The sequence below is a fragment of the Solanum stenotomum genome, chromosome 11 (assembly GCF_019186545.1).
Source record: "Solanum stenotomum isolate F172 chromosome 11, ASM1918654v1, whole genome shotgun sequence".
NCBI lineage: Eukaryota > Viridiplantae > Streptophyta > Magnoliopsida > Solanales > Solanaceae > Solanum > Solanum stenotomum.
Window position 1 is genome coordinate 28,859,649 of NC_064292.1, and position 20,146 is coordinate 28,879,794.

The following is a 20,146-nucleotide window of genomic DNA, read 5'->3' on the forward strand; positions in this document are numbered from 1 at the left end:
ATATTTCACCCTAAAGTCCTTTCAGTAATCCTTTTTAGTTTTGGAGAATGGTATTGTAGATAGTAGTTGTGTGATGATAGAGGAGAGGATTGCTATTTCTTAGTGTGATAGTGATGGTGTGTTTATTCCATCTAAGTTTATGAATGTGGATGAAGAAGGAGATAAGGTTTTACAATAAGTACTATGTCAGCTTCCTAGTGGTAATGCATGAAAGATAAATTGGTAGAGATGATGAGAGGGTGAGATGTTCTTAGAAAGTGGGTTAGTATGAGTCTATGCAGTGGTTAAGATTCTAAGCTTGAATGTGGTTTTGTCAACATGTGGACAATGTGTGATACATTAGGTGTTTTGTGATATGATCTCAAGGATAGCTTAATGTAGCAGTAAGGAGTAGTGTTCTTGGGATGAGATTTACTACATAGGTATAGAACTTGAATCTTGTGATTTAGATTAGAAGAATCAACCAATTTTAAGTACTCTGTGATTCTGAGTTAGACATGAATATAATAAGAGTAACCCCTTTCAATTCTCTAATCAGTTGTTATCCTAGGACGAATGATCCCAAGGGGGAGCTATTATAACACCCCGAAAATTTCTAAATTAAGACTCGAACCATTCTTCATTTACTTCTAGGTTCATATCGGTTTATTCATAAATTACCCCTATGTGTAAAGCTAAATTCTTTAGCACAAAGTAGACTTGAAAATTTCCTTATTGATAAAGTTTTGATGTAAGATTCTACTTAGGTCAACTTCAAACGACCGTATCTCTTAGAATACAAAAATTTATGTGGCCCATAACCTATAAAATTAAAGGTATTTGAATCTACTTTCCAACGCCATCAATTTCGCGTCAATCCAATTTTTGAGTAAAAAGTTATGACCATTTTAGTAACCTGATACCGTGTTGTTACAAATTAGCCACGGGAAAACATTAAAAATGGTCTTTTTTTTATCTTTTTACCTCTAAGAAAACCCTAAACAAATTTCTTTACCAATAAAAGACCCAAAACAATCAGATTTTCATCTCTTAATTCATCATTCTCTTATATCTCAAACCCTAAGATAAAACCCGAAGGACTAATCAAAGTTGAAGACTCGATTCAAGATTCTTCCATTCTTTATCAAGATTCTTATCCAAGAATTTCATTCTTTCCATCTCAAATTCCTCCATACAATTATGAATCACTAATAAAAATCATAAGTCTTGGTCGTAGAGATTTCAAGAAACTAATTTAAGAATCTTAGAAAAGGTTTTCTTCATTGTTTACCTTCAAGCAAGGGTTTCAAAGCTTCTAATCAAGATCTTCTTCAAGATTCTTCAAAAACCTTGTTATTTTAGGTATGTAAGACTATCATAGTGTAGGACTAGTTCGTCCCCTGCACTACATCTACTTTCAAATCAATAAAAGAGTAATCTAGGATTCTATCCCTAGATTTGAGTATTATTGAGACAAGTCAATTTGAGCTCGTAAGTTCTTGTTTCTTTTTTAAATTATATTCCTAACTATTGAATTGCTATATGTTATGCATTAAAAATTTTGAGTTGATTCGCTCATGTCTATATTTTAGCATGAACCCTATGAATTTAGTATATTTGAGAGGAAAATATCATCGAGTTAGGAGTTTCGAGTTCTTGAGTTCTTGAGTCTTGAGTTATGAGTACTAAGTTTCCTTATTGCTATTAAGATACCTGAGTTGAGCCTTTAGATGTCCATAATTCCACATGACCCGTATGATTTGAGTTATAAATTTTGAAAAGCTTTTTAAAGCCAACACTTGACATCTTAAACTATGTTTTGAGAAAGTAAAGATAAGTTTTGAGAAAAGAGTTTCTAAAACATGATAAGTATGCCATCAGTGTATGAGCAATATGGTATCTAGATATACCATCAATGTTTATGTAGTATGACTTCCCGAATCATCAATGATCTTATTAAAATATGATTTTGATATGTTTTTTAGAAAGAGTTTCCAAGTATGAATTGAGTAAGAGTATAAGGGGAATATGTATTCCCAAAGGTATCAATTTTTACATTGATAAAAGAGAAACTCAGATTTGTTAATAAGTTATGAGTTCAAAAGATATTTCAAGAGTAGTTACCACTTTTAAGAGGGTAGTTTGAGCAATTATCTCAACCAGAGAAAGAGTTCTATTTTTAGACATATGAGCATGAGTATATATTATTGAGAGTAGTATTGAGCACCGATAAGGGGACGAGTTAAGACAACTCAAAGTTCTCTTAAACCATGTATGCTAACTGGGTAAAGGGTCATACATTTTCGATGATTCCTTATTGCTTTTTAAGCATATCTTAGTGGATCCACTTGGTTGAGGATTTCTATACCCCGACAAGGTATAGGACAGTTCTTGCATCATGGGCAAGACGATGTATCATCACATAGCTCATAATGATGGTTGTCAGTTAGAGAATCCCCCAATAGAGTTAAAGTGTATTTTTATATATCACTTATTATGTTGAGTTCGGAGATGAGAAGGTATTTGTAAAGCTTTAAATTATTTAAATATTTCATTTATTTACGTTCACCTTGAGTACATTGTTATCTATTCCAATCCTTTCTTTCAGTTATTTGTTATTCAACTATATTACATACTCGTACATTCAATGTATTGATATCATTCGACCTGCATCTTTAATGATGTAGATACAGGTTATTAGAATCCTTAATAAGAGTCTGTAGAGATCATTTCATCCACTCGTCTGCTTATGAGTGAGACTTCCTTGCTTCTGGAGAACTCTAGTTTTATGAGTTGTTAGTAGTAGTTCTTTTGAGGAGTCGTGGGTCTTGTCCCGACACTCATCTTTGTATAGTTGAGGCTTCATATATAGATAGTTTTTGAGAGTATTACATGTTTTACATATTTTATTTAAAACTAATGTTTCATACTCACTATGTTTAGTGAAGTTTTGAGATTCAGTAAAATTGTTTTCAAACATTTCTTTTAGTTTGATGCATGTGTATGCTTGAGTTAGTCTTCTTCTTATAGTCAGTCAGGATGAGGATTCACTTGGGTACCAACAATGGTTCTCGAGTGCCAGCCATGTCTAGGGTGTAGGCTCAGGTCGTGACAGTTGTTTTGCAAACTCTCAAAAATCGCCAGTTATTCGCTCAGTTCAGCAAATGTGAATTCTGGTGACAGTCTGTCACTTTCCTTGGTCATTCATTATCCAACGAAAGGATATGATTATATTCTCAGATAATTGAGGTAGTACAGCATTGGTCCAGACCCACCTCTCCAACAAATATCAAAAGTTTCTTGGGTTTGGCCGGTTACTATGGGTGGTTTGTTGAATGATTTTCATCCATAACTTCCCCTTTGACCAAGTTGACTCAGAAAAAGGTCAAATTTCAGTGGTCAAATAAGTGTGAGAAAAGTTTCTCAGAACTGAAGACTAGGTTGACTAAAGCTCATGTCTTGACTCTACCAGATGGTTCAGACGGGTATGTAATCTATTGTGATACATCCAGGGTTGACCTAAGTTGTGTGTTGATATAGCGAGATAAGGTTATAGCTTAAACTTCTTGAAAGCTTAAGGTCCATGAGAAGAACTACTCGACTCATGACCTCGAGCTTATAGTCATAGTATTTGCCCTAAAGATTTGGAGACATTACTTGTATGGTGTTCATTTTGATGTGTTCACAGATCATAAGAGCCTCTAGTATGTGTTCACACAGAAAGATTTGAATCTTCGTGAGAGGAGATGGCTTGAATTCCTCAAGGACTATGACATGAATGTGCTTTACCATCCTGGTAAGGTCAATGCAGTGGTTGATGCTCTCAGTAGACTGTTTGTGGGTAGTGTTGCACATGTTAAGGAAGAAAAGAAAGAGTTAGCCTAGATGTTCACCGGCTTGCTCGGTTAGGAGTTTGTGTTACGACACATCAGATGGTGGTGTGATTGTTCAGAATGGGTTAGAATCTTCATTGGTAGTGGAGGTTAAGGAAAAACAAAATAGTGATCCTACATTACTTCAGTTGAAAGGTGCAGTTCATTAGCAGAAAGTTGAGGTTTTCTCCCAAAGGGGAGATGGTGTGCTTTATGACCAGTGTTGCTTATGTGTTCCAAATGTGGGTGAGTTGAGGTAGCAGATTCTTATAGAAGCTCATAACTCCAGGTATTCCATTCATTCAGGTGCCACTAAGATGTACCGTGATCTATGGGAAGTCTTTTAGTGGAACGACATGAAGAGGGACATAACAGATTTTGTGGATAGGTGTCCTAATTGTCAATAGGTTAAGGTAGAACATCAGAAACCAGGAAGTATGACTCAAGAGATTAGCATTCCTACATGGAAGTGGAAAGTGATAAACATGGACTTCATTACAGGCTTACCTCGTACTTGCAGACAGCATGATTCCATTTGGGTAATAGTAGACAGAGTCACTAAGTCCGCTCACTTCTTTGTTGTCAAGACTATAGATTCAGCGGAGGATTACGCCAAACTCTACATCAATGAGACAGTCATGTTTCATCAGGTCCCCTTGTCTATCATCTCAAATAGAGGTCCTCAATTTACGTCTTATTTCTGTAAAATGTTTCAATAAGGTCTTGGTACTCAGGTAAATCTCAATACAACATTTCATCCACTGACGGATGGTCAAGCAGAGCGTACCATTCATACCTAATAAGAAATTTTTAGAGCTTGCGTGATCCATTTCAAGGGTAGTCGAGATGATCACCTACCTCTCATAGACTTCGCCTATAATAATAGCTTTCATTCCAGTGTTCAGATGGCCCCGTATGAAACACTATATGCGCGTAGATGTAGGTCCCCAATTGGTTGGTTTGAAGTAGGTGAAGCAGCCTTGATTGGGCCATATTTGATTCATGAGGCTATGGAGAAAGTTTAGCTCATCAGAGATACACTGAACACAACTCAGAGTCGTCAAAAGTCCTATGCAGATGTGGGGAGAAGGGACTTAGAGTTTGAAATCGATGATTGGGTTTTCCTAAAGGTGTCACCTATGAAGGAGGTGATGATATTTGGCAAGAAAGGGAAGCTCAGACCTAGATATGTAGGTCCTTATAAATCCTAAAAAGGGTGGGTAATGTGGCTTATGAGTTCGAGTTGCTAGGAGAACTAGCAACGGTTCATCCAGTATTTCACATTTCCTTGTTGAAGAAGTGTGTTGGTGATACGGCATTAAATAGAACAATTAGAGAGTGTGGTTGTGAAGGATAGTCTCACTTATGAAGAGGTGTCAGTTGAAATTCTTGACCGTCAAGTTTGTAGGTTGAGAAATAAGGAAGTCTCTTTGGTGAAGGTTTTGTGGAGGATTCGGTCCGTAGAGGGAGCTACTTGGGAAGCAGAAGCAATTGAGATGGCCAAGTATCCTCACCTCTTTCCTTCAAATTTCGTTTCATCTTGAGAAAATAGTTCCTCTCTGGTCTCTCAGTTTACTCTTGTGTAATTGAGTCTCAATATCTTTTTCCCTCAGTTATACTTGCATTTCAACATATTTGCATGTTCTTGGAACTCAGTTCAGTTAGATAACAATTTCAATACCTAGTGGTAGGGATTGCAGCTCCTTCTCTCCATACTAAGCTTGTTTAGACTTCATTCGAGGACGAATGTTCCCAAGAGGAGATAATGTAACACCTCGGATCTCAAAATGAAGAAAATCCTACTTTTCAAAAAACTTGTGCCGGTACCAACAAAATCCACCCACAGATCATAGGTGGGGTTTCATCGTTAAGGTCCAATTTTTTATGGTCTCTGATCCCACCCAAGGTCAACTAGTACAGTCTGTGGTTGGCTCTGCGGAACGTAGGTCTCACTGTAGGTGAGGGTCAGTAGCTATTTAAGAGAAAATTTGTTGTTTGGTCAACTTCAAAGGTCATATGTTTTAGCAAAAATTTAATTAGGTAGCCCATGACCTATCAAATTAAAGATAATTGAATCCTCTTTCCAACGCCACCGAGTTTGCTAAAATCCAAGCTTGGAGTAAAAAGTTAAGCTCATTTTAATAAAGCCCTATCGGGCAGAGCACGAACGACGACCCCAAACGACGGTTGGTACTTCAAATGGCACCTGTTGTTGTTGTAGTAGATGACACTCGTCAGTTTTAAGTCAGGGTCATTTTGGTTATTTTCCGTATGCATTAGGCACTTAAACTACATTTTTTTATGCCTAAACTACGTCGTTTTACTCAGTCTAAGCTTAATAACCTAGTCAGACATACCCAAAACTCTCATTCTCCAAAAATCATCCAAACTTGGAGCAAAATGAAGAGGAAAAGTCGACCAAACCTCCCAAGAACAAGAAGCAGTTTTCTTCAAGTTTTAACCTCGAAATCCAAAGGATTTCTCTGTATATTTTGTCACCAGGTATGTGGGATTTCACTAGCGGATTCCTTTTAACCACTAGGTCCCCAGAATTCAGTCAGTTCCTTTATTCTACATAGCTTATTTAGACCTAGGGTTTGTAAAATGTTGGGAAATTTATTTTGATTTAAGTTGCTATAGGTTCCACAATCTAAATATCATGTTTTCTTGGAAACTTTGCATAATTTCTTGTATTAAACTCAGAACCTTAGTTTGTGTAAATTCTATTAGTTCATAAATTATGCTTGCTTGGTTAGTTAAATAGAAAAATCATGCTCTAGATTTTTAATGTCACATTCTCATTATATAAATGTTGCATTCTCAGTTAGCATGTCATTATTTTAGCTATATTTTTGTCATATACATATTCAGTTTGGAGTAGACTTAGCAACGAGTTGGACTAGGGTTCAGCATACCCTAAGTCCCAGAAGTACATGCCCACGTAGGATTATGAGTACTTTCTGTTGAGCATCAGATTTAGTGATCACACCACTCATGCCTTTATACCCCTAGGAAGGTATATTGGGTCGTCTTGATGGGGAGTATACATCAGACTCCATGTTTAGCTCACGTGGTTTATGTCGGTTAATAGTAGCTCCACAGTTAGACTCTTAGTGCATTTGACCAGGTTTTCAACAGTTATGTCAATATACATTTCAGCAGGTTATCTTCATAATTAGTACTTGGTCATTGCATTCAACTTAGCTTTTCAGTTATGTTTTAGTATTTATGTTCTTGCTCAGATTATGGCATTGTTTATTTATGCTTTGTTCATATATATTTGTTCAACTTAGATTCAATATCCTACATGCTCAGTACATTCCAAATAGATTTGGCTTGAGTTGTTAAGTGATTGTTTCAGTTATCACTAAACTGTTAGTTTATCCTAATTCACCTAGAATCGATTGATTTCATCAAAATCCATTAGCTTAATTAACCCAATACAATTAAACAAAAATCTACTCAAAATCCCTCAAAAACAACCCTCATACACAAGACCCTCTCCTGAAGAATTCAATAAAACTCCATTGTGAAATAATGAAGCAAAAAAACCTCAAAGAACTCAATCAAGAACTCAATACACTCAATTTCATGGATAAATTTGAAATTTGAAACTCATGATTGGCGTGAGGATAAACAAACCCATCACTATGAAAACTTACCACTTTCTTGGCGATTTCCCCAAATTCTTGAAGAACTTCTTGAAATCTCCTCTTTTCTCTTCTTGAACTTTGCCCTAATTTTCTTGAACGTTTTAGACATGATTGAAAATTATTTTTAATCGTCTTAGACCCCTAATTGAGTAAAAAAAATGTGTGGGCCTAGTTGGGGTAAGGAAATTTCAAAAATACCCCTCCTTAATTCAGATGAATTTCCTAACCTTGACAGGCTAAACACAAATGGGAATATCTCCCTCATCCGAACTCAAAATTTAGCAAACTCGCCAGCGTTAGAAAGAGGAGTCAACGACCTTCAATTTTATATCTCACGGGCCACTTAACTCATCATGTGCTAAAAGTTAAGGTTGTTTGAAGTTGAACCAAAACTCGCAATTTAAGAGTAACTTGAACAAACCTCAGTGTAGCTCTTTCAAATTTAGTTCTTTCTAAATTTAGCTCTTTCTAAGACTGAGGTGTTACAGTTGAATATATAAGTAAGCAAACCTTATCAACTAATGATGCATTTCAAATTCGTACAGGCATAGGCCCAAAGCAGACAATGTCAACGATCGCTTGTAGTAATATAACCCAACCGAATGGGCTGGGGTCGAGTCCCAAGGGAGTGGTTGCCAGAATTAATAAGAAAGTAAAATCAAGTTCTAATTAGTCATAGCTAAAAAAATTATCGAATAAAAACATTTCAAATCAAATATTGACACGAATGTGTCAATTATCAATGGGAAGTTTGTATTCAACTAACAACAAGAACAACAGAAATATAAAAGATGTGAGTTATGGAGACGAGATTCTTGGGATGTGATAAGAATACGGGAATAAACAAACAATCTGGTACATGCTATTGATAGTAAATAGTTGGATATTTGACTAGGCTATACTTTAGTGGGGGTAAGCTTTCTCTCGAACAACTTACCCCGAATCAAATCGGTTTCTCTCGAACACCAACTTGCCGCATTAAGCACAGCTTCCGCCTTAGCCCATTCACTCCCTCGAGCTGAATTTTTGGGAGAAGGACTATGATTCACTCTCTCGAGCTGAACCCATGTCAACCCAATACCACCGGCCATCAATTTAGTAGTCTTAATTTTACGACCTCTCTCGAGAGCAAGCCAAAAACACTAAGATGAAATTCTATTTGCAATCACAACCCCATTAAGTTCATACACAACTATTAAACGAAATCACATTTAAACAACAAATAGAATATCAAATAGCAAGACCCAATAGTAAATTCCATATTCACAAAATCACACCCCAAGAAATGGGTTTTAGCTAGACATGAAAAAGATATAGAAATCGATACCAACAAGTGTTTCCATCAAGTGGGTATGATCGAAAATGTCTTTACACACGTCTAGGATGAAGATTCTTGGATACCCACTTCCAATTTCTTGGAATTGAAAATCTTCAACATCTTTAAGCACAAGAACAAATGTCTCCAAAAACTCTTTAGAACTAAGAATTCTAAAAAATTGTAAAAATATGATAATAGAAGGTCTAATTCTAAGCTAATAATTTAAACACGTATTTGTAATGTTTGATAATTTGTGTTGCGAAGGACCACTCGGTGCAGTTAGTCAGGATCACTGATACACTCGGCGATCCGCCCTTTGGTCTGGTTCATTGCCGTTCTTCTTTTGCCTTCAGCATGTTCACGTTTTGAATCACTGGGCAATAAAGTATAGCTTCGCGGAACTGTTTGGCGACGCACCGACTACTTCTTTTCACCACCGACTTGATCATTCCTTTTAGGGCTCAGCACACTAGAACATTAGGCAAGATAAAAGCCATTCGGCGACTCGCGTAATATATTAGGCGATCCGTAGGCCTTCTTTTCTTCATCTTTTCAGCCATTTTGTACATTTTTGCCAAGTAGTGTCCATGCTTTACCTCAAACTTCAAATACCTGAAACTTAAGGATTTACATCAGATATTGAGACAAAATATGTATTTGAGAACACTAATCTATCAAAATAAAGCCCTACATAAATCCAAATTGTGGACTCATTAATGATAGGGCTCAGTTTATGCATTTTCAGGCAAGGCCAAGGCGGAGACATCTGATGCAGTGATCACAAGTACTATTCTTGTCTGTGACCAGATGGCTAATGTGTTGTTTGATCCGGGTTCTACTTTTTCATACGTGTCAATTTAGTTTCCCTTGGGATTTGATGAGGTTTGTGATGTACTTGATGCCCCCATTAATGTTTTTACCTCGGTTGTAGAGTTTGTCATAGTCACCCATGTATATCGTGATTGTCCTGTTATGTTTATGGGTTTTCAAACTTGGGCTGATTTGGTTATTTTTATATGATTGATTTTAATATAATCTTAGGCATGACTTAGTTTTCCCCCTATTATGTTGTGCTTATTGTAATACTAGGTCTGTGACTCTAGAGATCTTAGGTAGGGAAAAGTTAGAGTGGGAAGGGGTGTACAAACCTAAGGAATCTAAGGTCATATCTTTCATTCGGGATAAGAAACTGGTGGGGTAGGGGTGTTTGGCGTATTTTGCTCATATTCAGGATGTTGATGTTGAGTCTCCCTCTATTAAGTCTATTCTTGTAGTGTCTGAATTTAAGGTAGTTTTTCCTACTGATTTGACTGGTATGCCTCCGGATAGGGATATGGATTTCTGCATTGACTTGGAACATGACTCGCCCCATCTTCATCCCTCCTTATTTCATAGCTTCGGCAGAATTGAGAGAGCTTAAGCTCAATCCAGGAGCTTATTGATAAGGTTTCATCCATCCTAGTGCTTCCCCGTGGGGTGCTCCTGTCTTTTTTGTTAAGAAGAAGGATGGCAGTATGAGGACTGGTGATTTTATTTTAAGACATAAATGAGTGGATTGATACTGGAATGACAAGCTTATGGATAAAGAAAGTCCCATTGAGTATACTTGGGTGAAGGAAATTGAAGATTTTAGTAAGAAAGTGCGTATAAAATTGGGTTATTCCTTTGAATTTGATGGGTATACCTGTGTTTGAGGTGTCATGTCGATGAAAAGGTTGACTTTGTAGTGATAGACAAGGCTAACCGAGCGTAATGGTAGTAAGAGTTCGTGATGGATTGTGATGGGATGCAACTATATATTAAGATTGTTGATTAAGTGAATTTTGTATAGTAATTATGACTTGCAAGTATCTAAGGTTGCAGTTTACAAATATTTGGTCAGTAACGTGGTTGTATGGAAAGTTTAAAGAAATTGTGGGACACCACTCGAATAGAATTTAAAAGAGCTAGAGTCATAATGAAGAAAAAATAGTGGGATGTAGTACAACCTTTAGAGAAAGGCGAGAGCAAGAATATTTTATTTGATTGCAAAGGCTAAAGAGGTATCTTAACAGGGTTTAGAGACGTGTGATTTCATTCATTTTGTTGTGCATATGGTAATAGTGTCATGAGTCCATCAGATTGATTAAAAACTATTGGAGTGTACATACATTAGCTCGAGTGTGATAATAAGTGCTTTGCTTTTATTTTTGAGTTTAGTAAAGAGTACGATTGAATTTTTAGCGAAAGATATTGTAAGATCGATGGAGATGCGATCAATGATAAGCAAAGATCCATGAATTCATAAAAATCTTCAAGGAACAAGTTAATGTTGATAGATAAGGGGATTGTGTTATACGGTTGAATTTACAATTCAGATTTTCATAGTAATTCTACATTAGTGGTGATATATCTTGTCAAGGTGTGAATTGCAAGGTGAGAAATGATCATTGTATCAGGTATTGAGCATTTGAAAGGACTTACACCTGGATTGACTCGTAAAGTTTATTACAATTGATTGGTAAATACCTAAGAAAGGTTTTCATTCAAAAGTGTTGGTTTAGAGGAAGGTAAATGGCCGGAGTGTTTATGATGGTTGTTAGTATTGAGAGTGTGGGCTTCAGTAGATTGATGTGAAGAGTATGTGGAGTCAACTGAATGGAAATGGTTGGTATCGGCTCTTCGGAGGAAAACCTTTAGTGATATTCAATATTTACTCCATAAATTCTAATGTGACCATCTATTTTATTTTGTACATGGTTGTGAGTATGATTCACTAGCTATGCTCACGTGTGGTTTCACTTTTGTGGGTGGATCCCTAGTGGTGGATCAGGTGTACCGACCCTGCAATGTTCTCTTGGTTGAGTGGGATGATTGAGAAGACTTGGTTATTTCAAATGACATATTTGGTGTTGTCTTGGAGTTGTTAAACTATTCCAGTGGTTCTACATGTACCCCTTGCTTATGAGAATTTATAGAAGAGCTACCATGCGTATTTATGGTTGTCCGACAATCTTAATATTCATCTAGTCATCGAGGTCATGTATCGATTATGTGTGGTTGAATATAGGTACCTTTGGGTCCAATTGTACTGTACTTAAGTGTAATCTACAATCACAATTACTAAATCTAGTATTTTGATAGTGTTGTTAGAGGGTTTGTATGCTTGGGCATATCCCTTGATGAGTATCGATTGTCTAAGGATCAAACTTTTATAACTTAAGCTCATGGGAATTTATGTTGTGAGATGGAGATGCTGATAAGAACTGTGGTTTTTTGGGTATTATGAGTGAACGTTGGTTGGTTCAGGTTCACTTCTAATTGTAGCGAGTATTGATATAGAATTTTATCATGCTTATGTGAGAATGGATTTGTCCTTATGATTGCGTCAAGGTCCTTGATAACATGTTGCAGAGGTGTGTACGATCAACTTTGGTGGTTGTTAGGAATCGCTTTTGTTGTTAGTTAAGTTTACATACAACAATATTTATCACTCGATTATTGAGATTACTTCATTGAGGCATTGTATGTGAGGATGTGTTTTAATTTAATGGTTGGTTTGGGGATGGAGATTACATCATAAAGTGGGACTCAGTTTTGTTAAACAAAGACCTTCAGTATGAAGAAGAATCGGTTGCAATTCTTGGTCGCAATGTTCGAAAGCTGAGAACCAAGGAGATAAGTCCATAAAAGTTCAATGGAAGCATCATCTGTTTGAGGAAGATACTTGGGGAATCGAGAAGGACATGCGAGACAAGTATCCCCAGCTATTCGATGATTCAGATACTACTCTACTCATTCCTTAGCCAGTTCTCCTAGTTTATCACTCGGGGACGAGTGATGGGTAAATTGGTATCTATTGTAACGTTCTGTTTCCGTCGTTATGGAAAGCCAATGGGGAAAAAATTTGGGCCAAAAAACATTTGAGTAGTGACTTGAAAATTTCTAGCCTAGGCCAGACTTTGACGAAATCTGAGTCAGGTAAGGTCTAGGGAAATCTAGTAATGAATGGGGGAACTAATTATGAATTTGATCACATGAGTGGATAGCTAAGATTTTAAAGAGCCCATACGGCTTTGCGGAATCAAATTCGAGCGAGTAAAACGCGTGAAATGGTAGTTTGTGAACGTCAAGGGTTGAAGGTGTGTAGCAAAATAGGAGCTTGGAACTCAAATTCTGACCTTCTGTCTCCGTGCAAGAAACCAGAGCAGGGTTAGTTCCGCCAGGGAGGGGCCGATGTGGCGGGATAGTCGCAACTTAAATCGGGTAAAAACCCCAAAAATGTTATTTTCTGCAATAGTTCATTCTTGAGAGATAAGGGACCACCCAGTGCAGTTTCTTGACAGTTTTTCACAACTTCTAGCGCTAAAGGTAAGATTATTACTCCTTTAATCCATTTTTCGATTCGTAGAACTTAGAATCTTGGGTGATTATCATTGGGGGAGGGTTTTGGCCTGTAATTAATTGTGGGAAAAGACCTAATTGAACATTAGGATCTTGGGTTTGGCCATGGATTTAGAGATATGGATAAAAAGAAATATATTAGTAGAAAAATAAGAAAAATAAGAAGAAAATTAAACAAATTATATCCAGAATATAAACAACTCAATATCACAAAAACTGATAACGATAAATTAGATCAATTAATAGATAAAATATCTAAATTAGAATATAAATATATTCAATATTTAAAGATACAATGAATAACGAGAATAACGAATATAGACAAAAACTTACTGAAATAATTATAGCAAAAAGACAAGAATTAAGACATAGGCGAAATAGACTTAACAGTAATATATTTGTAGAAATTTGTAAAAAATCTATAGTAGCACAGAGAAAAACTATTTTATATCTACAAATACAAATAGAAAACTTAGAATATAAACTACAACACAATTTATAAACGAATAAAGAAGAATACGCAATAGATGAAAAAACATATGAAAACTATGACGGACTAAAAATAAAGATAATATTTTCTAATATAGGAAGAAGATATAAGAAAATAGGTGACAATCTAAGTTTAATAATAGATAAAGAAACAGTAAAAATAGAAGATAGTTTAACTGTTATGATAAGAATAACAAAAGAAAATGAAGAAATAGATAGAAAAACAGGAAATTGAAAAAATAAAACAAGCAAAAAAGGAAGTACAACAATTAGAAGAAGTAAAAAATACTAAAATAATAGAACTAGAAAAAGAGTTGGCAATATTGAAAGAAATTTATGAAATTAAACAAAAAGAAAAAGAACAAAAAACAAAATTAGCAAATGAGATAAATAAATTTAAAGAAAAATTACAATTAGAAGAACTAGAAGAAAAAGAAGAAAACCAAGATAATCTACCTGAAATAGGAATTGATGAAATAACTAATGATAATCTAGAAAAACAACATTCAGAAACAAGTGAAACATATACGGAACTTTTAGCAAACATAGATACAAAGAATTTAGAAGTAAATACAGGAGACATAGACATGGATGAAAAAGCAAGTACATCAGGAGTAAGAAATCCAAAAAATCCAAAATACTATAATACAAACTATGGACAATATGATAGAGAAAAAACTATGTGGGATAAAATATTGAATAAAAAATGGACACCTAAACCAATAACTGAACAACATAATTTTTTAAATTTAGACTGTGTAGTAGATATAAATTAAACAATCCAATTATGGATGGAATATATATCAAAACAATTAATAGATAACAAAATAGGAATGACAGAAACACCAGGATATATAGAAAGAACACTTATAGGAACAGTAAAATTATGCCTACAAAATTTATCAGATGAAAGTTTAAAAACTTTAAGAAGTAATAAAAAATTTGATGGTGAAATAGATACTACAACTATGGAAATACTATATAAATACGAAGTAGCTATAAGAAACGAATTTAGTAGTATGACAACATAAGTAGAAGAACAAAATAAAGAAAAAATCATAAACTGGAATCTAATGACAAAATTAGCAATATGTAATATGTGTTATATAGATGAATATACATGTGCATTTAGAGAATACTATAAGGAACATATAGCATAGAAGAGAGTAAAGAAATAAGAAAATTATATTTTACAAAATTACGAGAACCTTTCAATTCAAAAGTAATAAAAAGTTGGAATGAAGCAGGGTTAACAGATACCTTAGGAACTAGAATGAAATTCCTACAACGATGGTTTATAGAACTATGTGAAAAAACGTAAAGAAAAAATAAAAATATAAAAAATATTGGTAAAAAACTTAGCATGTTGCGAAAATAAAACAGCACCCCAATTCGGTTGTACAGACAGATACTATAAAAAGAAATATAATAAAAAATACAGATCAAAAAATAAATATAAAAAACCAAGTAGAAGATACTATGTAAAAAACTATAAAACTAAAAGACCATATAGACCAAAGAAAAAATTAACAGAATGTACTTGTTACAATTGTGGAAAATTAGGACATATAGCAAAAAATTGTACATTACCTAAAAATTCAAAGAAAAAACAAATATCAAAAATACTGGTAGACAATGAAAAATATACACAAATAGAGTACGTAGATTATGAATTAGAAAGTGAAGATAGTATATATGAATTATCAGAAAACGAAACAGACGAAATGGAAAACAATTCAGTAATAGAATCAGATAATGAATACTATATCAATGACTGAAACAGATATACAAATAATAACTAAAGAAAAATATCAAGATGCAGAATCGGCAGAACGAAAAATAATATTTGATAATAATATATTTGAACAAATAAAAGGAAAAGAATTAGACCTAAGCATAGAAAATATATTCGAAATACCAACAAGAAGAAATTGGTTTAAACGACAAAAAGAAGAATATTATCTAGTAAGTCAAAGAGAACATATCATAGATTGCAAATACACCAAAGGAAAGGCTAAAATATCAATAATAAACAAACGAATAATCAATAAAGAAATACAAGATATTAAAGCTAAAAATCCAATTAAATATGTACATTTAGGAGGAACAGAGATATTAATAAAAACATGTTTTAGAGAAGGAATAAATACACCCATAGAAATATACTTAGAAGATGATAGGATCATACAACCTATAGAAAAGAGTATAATAAGTGCAGTAAAAGATAACCTCATATACCGAAAATTTAAATTCATAATAAGTGCTAACTACTCAGTAGCAATAAATGAAAAGAATATAGATAAATCACTAGTATTATATTGGAAAATGTCATGGATAGAACTAGCCCCAGATAGTAAAGTATTTACAGCTAGATGTAAAAAATTGTATGTTTTAACAACAAAACATAAGATAACAGCAAAAAATAAAATAAAGATAGAAAATCCTTTTGAGAGAATAGTTACAGTCATAGATAATAGTGACTATAGTTATAATGATATTGACATAGAAGAAGATTTAGAAATAGTAAAAGAAGGATTAAGCACATCAAAAAGAATATACTATGAAATACCCCTAATATCATCAAAAATGAGTATCTCAAGAAGAATAGATAAAACTCCACAAAAATCAATAGAAGAAGAAATAAAACCATATCATTATTACATAACGGGAGTAATGGAGCAACGAAAATATCTAATATTAATAAATACAGGACAAGAAGAAAACTATATTACAAGAGAATTAGTAACAGAAGATGAAATAATTACTATTGAACAATTATGCCCTGAACTACCAAAGACATTAATTTATACCGAAGAAACTACCGAAAAGGAAATAATCATTGGAGTGGTACCAATAGTAATAAAGTTTAAAGTATATCAAGGAGATAAAAATATCACTTTAGGAATAAAATGGTTAGAACAAGTAAAACTATATAATTTAGAAGACAAAGAGTTAACAATAAATTATAATAAGAAGAAGAAAATAAAAAAAAAAGAACTTTCTTATGATAAAAACATGAAAATATATATACTTGCAAAAATAATAATAAAAGGATATTACAACAGATATTGTACACCAATGATAGACACAGGAGCAGAAGCTAACATATGTAAATACAATTTCTTACCAGAAGATAAATGGGAAAAATTAAAAACACTGATAGTAGTAACAGGATTTAATAATGAAGAAAGCATGATCACATATAAGGCAAAAATTATAAAAATACAAATATGGGATATTATATTAACTATAGAAGAAATATATAACTATGAATTGACCACAAAAGATATGCTATTGGGAATGCCATTTTTAGGAAAATTATACCCACATATAATAACAAAAACACACTGGTGGTTCACAACACCATGTAAACAAAAAATAGGAGCAAAAAGAGTGAATAACAAAAAACGAAAAACAACAGAATGGATAAAAGGTAGTGAAAAAATTACACAAAAATTAGAAAATATAAAAGATGAAGACCCTAAAATAGAACTAATTATATTCTCTATAGATAAAGTAAAAATAATTCAAGATAAGATAGAATTATTATATAGTGAGGATCCTTTACAAGGATGGGAGAAACATAAAACAAAAGTTAAAATTGAGCTAATTGATAATAATAGTATAACAACCCAAAAACCATTAAAATATAATTTTAATGATTTAACTGAATTCAAGATACATATAAATGAATTACTAGAAAAAGGATATATGCAAGAAAGCAATAGTAAGCATACAAGCCCAACATTTATTGTAAATAAACATAGTGAACAAAAAAGAGGAAAAATTAGAATGGTTATTGACTATAGAAATTTAAATGCAAAAACTAAAACATATAATTACCTAATACCCAATAAAATATTAAAGATAAGACATATACAAGGATATAATTATTTTAGCAAATTTGACTGCAAATCAGGATTCTACCACTTCAAGTTAGAAGAAGAATCTAAAAAACTTAAAGTATTTACAGTACCACAAGGATTCTATGAATGAAATGTATTACCATTTGGATATAAAAATGTACTCGGTAGATATCAACACTTTATGGATAACTACTTTAAACAACTAGAAAATTTTATAGTATACATTGATGATATATTATTATATTCTAAAACACAAGATGAACATATAAGATTATTAGAAAAATTTGTACATATCATAGAATACTCAGGTATAAGCCTAAGTAAAAAAAAAGCAGATATAATGAAAAAGCAAATAGAATTCTTAGGAATACAAATAGACAAAAATGGTATAAAAATGCAAACATATATAGTATAAAAGATAATAAATTATGAAGAACAAATAGATACAAAAAAGAAATTACAACCGTTTCTAGGATTAGTAAATCAAGTAAGAGAATATATACCTAATTTAGCAGAAAATTTAAGACCATTACATAAAAAATTAAAGAAAGATGTAGAATATCATTTTGATAATAAAGATCAAGAACAAATACGAAAAATAAAATCATTATGTAAAAAATTACCTAAACTATGCTTTCCAGATGAAAATGAAAAATTCTCCTATATAATGGAATCAGATGCAAGTGAAATGAGCTACGGAGGAGTATTAAAATATAGATATAATAAGAAAAAAGTAGAACACCATTGCAGATATTATTCAGGAACATTTACAAATCCCGAAATAAAATGGGAAACAAATAGAAAAGAATTATATTCAATATATAAATTTTTATTAGCTTTTGAACCATATATTTTGTATAACAAATTTATTGTAAGAACAGATAATACGCAGGTAAAATGGTGGATAACAAGAAAGGTACAAGATTCACTAACAACCAAAGAGATACGAAGACTAGTATTAAATATATTAAATTTTACATTTACAATAGAAGTAATATGTACTGACAAGAATGTTATTGCAAATTACATTTTAAGACAAAGCTATCAAAACTGAGAAAGAAAATACTATAGAAGAAATACTCAAAGCCATGAACCTACTTTGCACAAAAGTAGAAAATATTGACAAAGAGCTACAACAAATAAAAAGTCAGCAGCATGACTATAAAAATGCGGAGCTAAGTCGATCAGAAGACTTAAAAATTCGAGAGCTACAAGGTGACGTTGTGAAACACCTAAAAACCCATAATGATTTGTTACATACAGCTACAGGAAGCTCATCTGCAACAAAAGAAGAAAATAGAACCAGATATGCTAATACTAATATGAATAAAATATTTGAAAAATCATTTATGCCAAAGAACCAAAAAGATCCATTATCCATACCACCTCAGCTAAATACATATAAAGAAAGCCTAGGACAAAACAAAAAGACTTATAACCATATAACCAGAGCCTACATAGAAAACATCCATAAAATACAGACTTTTCTGAACCAGAATCCAAGATTCAAAAATACAAAAATATCCCATGAAGATTATATTACACAAAATCTACAGGGATATAATAAGTTGATTGCACAACCGAGAACAAGTACCAATCTAGTAGGAACTTGCTATAACTATGGACTATTAAATACCGTATATACCCAAGTAGGAGATGAGATTTTAGCAATACCAGAGTTACACACGGCATTTATGCATTATAAAAGAATAACTAAAGGAACACTCTTTTATATAAAGTTCTATTCAGCACCTGTAGAAATATTGTATGATGAAATTAAACCTATCATACAAGTTATAAAAATTGGATTAAACAGGGAAATGATAATACCAGAAAAAAATAGAATGACAAGACGAGATACAAAAAGTAGAGTTACCAGAATTTTATGCCAAAAAGCAGATTATTGGAATAGCTACTATTTTAAATGAATTAACAACCAATTATTTAAATGGAAATTCAGTATGGAGCTATTATGCAAAAGAGTAAACTATGATATATTCAAATTCTAGAGAAGTTAGAGAAGCAGATATAGAAGAAATACGACAATGGATATTAAGCTTATTAAAACCAGAGCAACAGCCAACTACAGGAGTAATACGCAAGAATTTTATTTCACCAGAGATAATGACAAAATACTACAAGACTATTGGATACAGATACCCAGATCATCAATGTTCAAAATGCTATGGAGAAGATAATGTAATTCCAGCTATCCAACTAGAATATAGCCGACAATATAAAAATCAAATACTGACAAGATAAAAGAAAAATAAAGTTGCTTGTCTTATTGTAAAAGTAAGTTAGTGGATAGGAATATGTAAATTAGTGCAGACAAGTGTAAAGTGGTAGGTGTACATTATTAGTGGACAAATGTAAAGTGATAGATATGGTAGGTGTACATTATTAGTGGACAAATTTAAAGTGGTAGGTGTGCATTATTAAAGTAAAGTAGTATGTAGTAAATGTAAAGTAGAAATAGTATAGGACAGATGTAAAGTAAGTAGAGGCATCTCTACTTGTATAAATATAGAGTCATTAGGCACATCTAAGGCAAGACTTTCTCGACGGAAAGCAAGCCTCTTTGTA

The 20,146-nt window shown here is 33.1% G+C and overlaps 1 pseudogene; it reads left to right on the plus strand.

The window, feature by feature from the left end:
• The first annotated feature begins 18,570 nt into the window (after positions 1-18,570).
• LOC125845815 (uncharacterized) lies at positions 18,571-19,822 on the plus strand (annotated as a pseudogene).
• The last annotated feature ends 324 nt before the right edge of the window (positions 19,823-20,146 follow it).